Here is an 8,325-nt window from a genome sequence, read left to right as displayed (position 1 = left end):
CGCAAAAGCCGCTCAACCGATCGCAACGATATTTTGGGTGGGTATTCCTGGGACCCCTGGGAGTAAAATAGGCTATATTGTTTTTCCAAGTTTTCCAATTTTCCTGTTTTTCCAAACACGATGGAATAATATTTACCGATATGAACAGTGATGTGGCTTTTGTTGAAATTCTACAAATACTGTTTATTCTACGTACCAGGAGAGAGTAGATCGATTCCTGACGAACTCTTCCTATATAAACGTGCGGCTCCGAAGGAACATGGCAGCGTGTGCAAAGCGAATGAGAAACAGGTGCAGCGGCCGCTTCCGTGTTACAGATTCGGCGCGCACTCTTCACACATAAACATGCGACTGAGAAAGACATGTAGCGGCTGCTTCCGTTTTGCAGAAGTCAATCTTTTTTCAAAATTGGCGGCATGTACTGTTTAGATTTTGATGATTTGCGTGTGATATGATTCAACGGATGTTTATATGAATCGTTTAAAATAAAAAAAAGGCTTCAATTTCTGATATTTTGCCTTTTCATTTGGGCCTCCCAATTAAAGCCCCGCCCATAGGGCGGGTACCATTGCTAGTTTGTTGAATTTTACATCCAGGTAACTAATATTTACTCAAGACATACACAGATGGTACCAAATTGTAGATAATCATGCCCCCTATTCTTATTAAATCATATATCATGATAATCCAGTTTTCCACCTTCAGGAAATCAAAACCAAGTTTCACGGACCAAGTTGTGAAGTTTTCTTGTTCTCAAAGTTTTATTTCGAGGGTTATTTTGAGGATCGTAACTGAGCCCCGAACAGCTTCCAACTGCAGTTTGTTTGTTGGAATATTCCCAGGGATCATTCTAAAGATCTCTGTATGATTCTTTTTTTAAATCATTTCCATTGCTCCAATAATCACTGGTACAATTTCATCGCTCTTCGTTTTTTCACTTAATTTTTGAGATCTTGGTATTTCATCATTTTCTTCAGTCCTGTGCTGTTGAGGTCAATTTGATGGGTCCTGACACCTCATTCAGCAGAGCTTTCTTTTCTTTTTTTGTACCCAAGTATCATATCCGGTCACAATGCTTTGCTTTCTATGCTCCATGGGATAAATCGGTTGTACCTAAGCCAGGGATTACTTCATTGTTTTCAGTGATTGCTTTTGGATAACGTTTCCATGAGGTTTCTGGAACTGGAATATTGACACTTTTGCAGATGGGTTAGTGGATCACTCAACATTCCTTGTTGTTTATTTGGGTGTCTAAACGAAAACCCAAACAGCATTTTTTTCTGGGGGTTGTTTTCTCGCACAGTTGTGGTCTTTCCCCAAATGGTGCAATCTCATCTCTACTATTTTCTTTGCCAGCTCTTATTCCAGTCTTCGCTGTTCCTCGTCATCCTTATACTACTTCTCTCCTTCACCTCCCTGTTCCTTCTGTCCTTCTTTGTGTTATCATCCGCTCTTCTCATTTTCATCCCATTCAATTGTGTTGGTGTTTTCACTCGTTCCACGATTGTGTGTCGGGTCTGTTTACCCTCCCCATTAAGATGGTTCTTTGTCTCCTCCACCCCTGTCTCACCATGCCTTCGCTGCTGTATCCCCAGTGACGCTCCGCATTCCAAACCATTGCTTCATCGCACAATCCCTCTCCGTGCCATTGTGACCACTTTTCCACCTCTCCTCTGTCCATCCCTGGCGAGTGCGTGGCTCCAATCCTCCTCATGTATTCTGATTGTCTTCTGGCCTTCACCATTATCTCTTTCTTATATTTTTTATTTTAGGATTTATGTGCCGTTGACGCAACTTTTTTGAATTGTTTGGACGTCATCGTCTCTGCTCTCATGGTCAATCTGGTTTTCTTCAGCCGGTCCATTAATGTAGCTCCTCTACTGGCCACCCCCACTGTTGATGTCTTGAATAGACGTTACAACAGTAAATGGACTCGCCCTCCATGCTCCAAGGTTCCTTTTCTTGAGTTTAGTTTTTGAGTTGGGTAGCACTCATTTCACAGCCTCCTGGCTTGGTGCAAATCTCTATCCAATTGTGAGTTGGTCTTTCTCCCCACTAGAGGAGGTGCATGCTTCATTCTTTGGAGTGAGCTCGGTGCCACCGCACAGACTAACACCACACGGTGGTCTGTGTCCCATAATTTGTTTTTTTCCTTTATTTCCAACACACATTTCTCGGTGGAGGGATTGGGGGGGGGGGGGGGGAGGAGGGCTACGTGGGCCTGCAATACACACGTGCCTCATATTGGGTTTCTTCTCTGCTCCTTGATTATCCTCTCTCTGCCTCTCAAATTACAAGCCACATCGTCCTAGAATCTCCCGTCGACGCCCAAGGATCCACACGGTTCTCCAGAGCCACGAACCGTCTCGGGGTGTCGACTCATGGAGGGAGGGAGGAGGGGGAAGGGGGATTTGTGGGTCTGCAATCTACACGCACCTCGTATGGAGCTTCATCTCCACTCCTTAAATAACTCTCTCCGTCCCACTCACATCACCAGCCCTCTCTCCACTGCATCTGCTTCCTTTCCTTCCCTTTGACACCAGGGTCCTGGTTTCGGGACCGCCATCGGCGGGTCTAGGCCATGAGTCCAAGTGAGATGGTGTGATGAGGAGATTTTGTGCCAGCCGCTTTGATGCCATCTTGTGTGTGTACGTGAGGGTGTATCCATGTCCTTGCTCATTATTGAGGTTTGTCTGTCTGTGTCTGTCCCCTACGTTTTATTTGTACCATTTGAACTTTGCCATCAAGGTTTCAACATAACTTTGTTTTGAGAAGATGGAGAAGACAAATTAATAATTTGGTGAAAAGGTCAAAGGTCAGTGATGCATAAAATCAACAATTTTCATCCAATTGACATGAAATTTTAAGAATTTGCATACTGGGTCACTGCATTGGTTCACCTATTTTTTATTATTATTATTTCTTTTTAGAACAAAAGGTCAAGGTTGCATAAAATCATCAATTTTCATCCGATTGACTTGAAATTTGAGCAGGGTTTGCATATTGGGTTGCTGAGGCCTATTGCTTTTGTGGTCCAAAGATAAAGGCTGCCTAAAATTGTCATTGTTTTGGTATTTTTTGTTAGATATTGTTACGTTTTTTGGGGTAGGTGAAAGAATCCCAGAGGAGAGGTAGCACTGTATAATTAATAGCTCGGACCGCGTGACGCGTCGGAGAAATCTCGACTTAAGTTGGGAAACTGTAGCTTAACCCTCTGGAGTCTACGATTATTAATATTATTATTATTATTATTATTATTATACCCTCTGGAGTCTACTATTATTATTATTATTATTATTATATACTAGGGCATGCCCGTACGTGGGTGCCCGTTCCTTGCCAAAAAAAAAAAAAAAAAAACGCTACCCGTACGCTCTACCCCGCCCGTACGCCCGTACGCCCGTAAACAAAAAAAACAACGCTCTTCGCTTCCGCCCTTCGCTCTGACTGAATTGGGAGAAATAATGCGCATAAGAAATCGAGAAATTATTATTTTCTCCGGAAGAAATCGAATTACGAACCGTAATGGCGCACGCGCTCGGCTCGGCTCGCTCTCACATCGGCCACGCCTACGCAACAACGCGTTCTGTGATTGGCTGCCGGAAGTGCAGTCTTCACTGTCCGGAAGGTCGCAAATCGCAGTTACGATGAATCGCAAATTAGTTTTAATTAGTTTTAAAACATAGTTTAACGGCAACATAGTTTTCCAACGTGAAATAAATGAATACGCTCTCAAATGTGCCGTCCGAGGCAGAGTCTGTTCGCCACGTTCGGCACACGTGATAGCTCGCTGCTCTCTGATTGGTTGAATCGTTTTTTGGACATAGCTCGGTAACTACTTCTCCGATTAATATGAAACCTTGAAAAGGCACATCCTCGGGTCCCCAGCAATATACCTGGCAAGTTTAAAGTATATCGGACCCGTGGTTGTCGAGAAACAGCGGTCACAGACATACAGACATACAAACATACAAACATACAAACATACACACAGAGATTACTGGAATTATAGATAGATTATGCACATTGAATCCAGGAGGCGGTAATTGCGCGGTAAATTTGAATGCAGTTAGAGCCGATAAATTTGGCTTGTAGACATTTCGGTGCATGCGCAAGCCGATAGGATCGGCTTGGAGACTCCAGAGAGTTAAGGTTGATTGATTGTTCACCGCATGGGTGGTGGTGTTGTGCTAATTTATCATTCGGGTCGAAGGCTAGTTTTCCCCAGTGCGTGATTGCCCTCTGCGGTCTTTCCTTCACGTTTCTGCCATCCCTTAAAAATACAATTACCATGGCCAGCCATGAAAGCCACCTTTCAATTATAACAACCCTGCTGGCAGAAATTCAAGCATGTTCACAAGAGGCGGAGCAATGGGGGGGGGGGGGTGGAGAAATAGCCATCAGGCCATGCCCTGAACGACATGATTGGCTCTCGCGGTGTGAAGAAGAAGAGTGTGCGATATTTTTGAGAGATGCTAACCATTCTTTTTGTTCTGTTGATGATGTCGAAGTTGGTGATGTAAAAGAGTGCTTGGTTGTGAAGAAGTTGGTGATGTGGAAGACTGCTTCAGTAGTACTTAACATAGCAAGAATTTTTCCTTTCAACAATCTTTTCCTTTACCTTTTAACAATCCTTAAAGTTTTAAACAGAAGTGCTTTCTCTTTTGCAACTGCTGAGTGGAAATGTAGAAAATTAATGCACAATCTTTTGTGTTGAGAAAATATATAATTTTCTAAAATGTTTTACATTTTGTTTGTTTGCAAAATCAACGTTTTTGATTTTGACAAAAAAAATAAAATGCTGTGTTCTTTGTTTCTGTAGAACAAACCAGAAGTACTATGGGAGAAATAAGGTCCAGTCGCAGCTTGACAGTGAGGAAGAAGCCTTTTTTGAAGAAAGTCACAAGATCAAGACTTGCTTCCCATAAAAATACAAGTTCATGTCTGGGCCTCGCAACACCAAGATTAATATTAAATTAAACAAACACAAAAAGGTTCTAGAAAGGCGAATACATTATAAGTGTAATGTGTGCAGAATGGATTTTGCTTCAACGGGTAACATCAAAATACACATGAGGATCCACACTGGAAAACGCCCCCACATGTGCTCTGTCTGTGATAAAGGTTTCTGTCAAAAAGACCATTTGAAATCACAAATGAGGATCCATACAGGAGAGCGACCTTACAAATGCTCGATATGTGATAAAGGTTTTTCTCAAAAAGGCACAATTTGAAATTACATATGAGGATCCATACAGGAGAGCAACCTCACAAATGCTCGATATGTGATAAAGGTTTCTCTCAAAACAGCCATTTAAAATTACACATGAGGATCCATACAGGAGAGCGACCTCACAAATGCTCGATATGTGATAAAGGTTTCTCTCAAAAAGGCGATTTGAAATTACATATGAGGATCCATACAGGAGAGCGACCTCACAAATGCTCGATATGTGATAAAGGTTTCTCTCATAGCTTCAATTTGAAATCACATATGAGGATCCATACAGGAGAGCGACCCCACAAATGCTCGATATGTGATAAAGGTTTCTCTCAAAAAGGCAATTTGAAATTACATATGAGGATCCATACAGGAGAGCGACCGCACAAATGCTCGATATGTGATAAAGGTTTCTCTCAAAAAGGCAATTTTAAATTACATATGAGGATCCATACAGGTGAGCGACCTCACAAATGCCCGATATGTGATAAAGGTTTCTCTCATAGCTTCAATTGGAAATCACATATGAGGATCCATACAGGAGAGCGACCCCACAAATGCTCGATATGTGATAAAGGTTTCTCTCAAAAAGGCAATTTGAAATTACATATGAGGATCCATACAGGAGAGCGACCGCACAAATGCTTGATATGTGATAAAGGTTTCTCTCAAAAAGGCCATTTGAAATCACATATGAAGATCCATCCAGGAGAGCGACCTCACACATGCTCGATATGTGATAAAGGTTTCTCTGAAAAAGGCGATTTGAAATCACATATGAGGATCCATACAGGAGAGCGACCTCACAAATGCTCGATATGTGATAAAGGTTTCTCTCATAGCTTCAATTTGAAATCACATATGAGGATCCATGCAGGAGAGTTAAAATCTGAAATACCAGGGTCTCAAAAATGAGGTTCGGGATTTCGAAATTGAAGAAACCTGAAATTGTACCAGTGACAGTTGCAGCAACAGGGAATCCGGATGATCAAGAAACACTAACTGAGTACTTAAAAAGCATTCCGGGGAATATCACGAGAAACAAGCTACAGGTGGAGGCTGTCAGAGGTTCAGTGGGGATTCTAAATGGAGCCCTTGGAACAAAGCTATGAGAATGAAGTTTCACAAACTGGTTCATGAATAATAAATCATTTACCAAAATAGGTGGTGGAGATTTTGAGTTCTGGGAGAACTGCCTCCCATCTCCTAAAACCAGCCGATGGAGATAACAACCAATGAGGGCATCCTTAAAAACGTTCTATTTGTGACAAGGATTTTATTTCTAACCGGAGCTTGAACTTCCATAGTGCACGACCCATGCTGGAGTGCTGGCATAAAAAGTGCTCTGAATGTGGGAAGAGTTTTGCTGTGACTGTGGGAAGAGTTTGTTAAATTCACATATCATTACCCATACTGGGTTGTATGTGCCCCCCTTGCAAGCGATCCTCAGCAGTAGGCAAGGTATTCAGTGAACAGTAAGGAGAAAGCATTTGAGTTTTTTGATTGTGACCAGTGTTTAGGAATTTTGTTTTCTGTCTGATTTAGTTGTTTTTCTTGTCCCTTTTTGGTTATGCTCAGATGGCATTTTTTCATGGCAGTTTGAACATCACTTTTTACTCAATCTTTGCTGTAGTCCATATTTCTTTGCCATGTGTGATATGGGGAGAACACCCTTTTTGTAAAATTGTTTATCAGAAGAAGACTCCTGCCGATGTTTTTCATGAAACTTGAATTTGTGAAGAGTTTTGCAATAAAGAGAGTTCCTCAAAGCACAAATGCACTGTGTGTTATCGACTATGTGAGAGAGCCGTTGTTGCTCTGTGTGTCTGTGTCACCATTTTTCTCAGAGATGATAGAACGGATCTTCATCAAACTTTCAGAGGTTCGTCAGTTACTACCTGAGAGGGTTTTAGGCCAAAAAATTTGGGGGGATTTTTCAAAAATCGCTATATCGTGCCTGAGCCTTTTTGATTAATGGTAGTTATATACAAGTACACATTCGCATAAATAAATACAAAACAATCACCCAGCATTTGAACAGAAATAATAAAACAATTCCGGAAGCGGGCAAAGTTGGTGGAAAGGCTTCTTTTTTCTTCCTGAACGTCATCATACTTAACTAGAAACGTGATCTACGGTACATTCACCAGCATATATTCAACGAAAAGGTAAAATGACGATAGGACATTTGTGATGGATTCTGATTTGGATGTTACTGCTCTCCCATTATATTTGCCCTAATTTCAAATATGTTCGTTTCTTTTTTGCTTGAGCAACGATGGGTACTCCAGCTATAAACGCATGTGTACTTTACTCTGGGTACAAATACAACTTTGTCTGAGGGGTAACATAAGCTATGTGGCCGTGGCCTCATGGCTGGATGTGGAGGACCGGGAGAGAGGCGTAAATTATCGATGTAAATGTGTACAGTGTAGCGCCACCTGGTAATGGTGGCAGAGGGTATTACAATTTCCTTTTTTACCTGGGCAACACTGAGGTTAGAGGGTATTACAATTTCCTTTTTTACCTGGGCAACACAGGTTAAAGTACTCTGCACGGGCAATTCTGTCCTTCCCTTCCCCCTCCCCCCCACCCTCCTCCCCGAAAATGGAGGGGCCTGTCAAAGCCACCCGATCATTTCATTATTTTAATGAAGAAAAGGCAGTTGTTATTGAGCGCTTTCATTGCACTTTGAAAGAGAGACTATAAAAAATTCACACAACTCGGTTCTCAACAATGGGTATCTTTAATTCAGGACATTGTAGATAATTACAATAATACAGTTCATTCATCAACAAAATCAAAACCATCGGAAACAATTACAAAATTACAATATGAAAAGGAGATCCATTTGAGAAATCCAAAGTTCAAAGTTGGTGATATTGTAAGAATATACAGATGTCCTCCCCGATTGGGATTACCATTTTGATCGTAGTTGGGAGGCTTGCTTGCACCTGTGACCCTTTGGGCTGCACTGGCGGGAGCTTTGCTCCTGGTAGGTCTTACCTCGCCAGGCAGGTCATCGGGTAGAAGCCAGACTAAGAGTAGTCACACACTTTTCGGGGTAGGAAAATGTTTTTTCCCCCCCCTGGTCTAGTCACACC

The 8,325-nt window shown here is 41.9% G+C and overlaps 1 pseudogene across 1 annotated transcript; it reads left to right on the top strand.

Moving 5' to 3' along the window:
* Positions 1–4,858: 4,858 nt before the first annotated feature.
* LOC137416340 (uncharacterized) lies at positions 4,859–6,989 on the top strand (annotated as a pseudogene). Its single transcript, XR_013622497.1, has one exon. The product of XR_013622497.1 is annotated as an uncharacterized LOC137416340 (transcript).
* Positions 6,990–8,325: the final 1,336 nt, after the last annotated feature.

This window comes from Myxine glutinosa, chromosome 2 (genome assembly GCF_964187855.1).
Source record: "Myxine glutinosa chromosome 2, kmMyxGlut1.1, whole genome shotgun sequence".
Classification (NCBI taxonomy): domain Eukaryota; kingdom Metazoa; phylum Chordata; class Myxini; order Myxiniformes; family Myxinidae; genus Myxine; species Myxine glutinosa.
The sequence above is the reverse complement of the archived record's forward strand: the minus strand, read 5'-3'. Positions and strand labels throughout refer to the sequence as shown.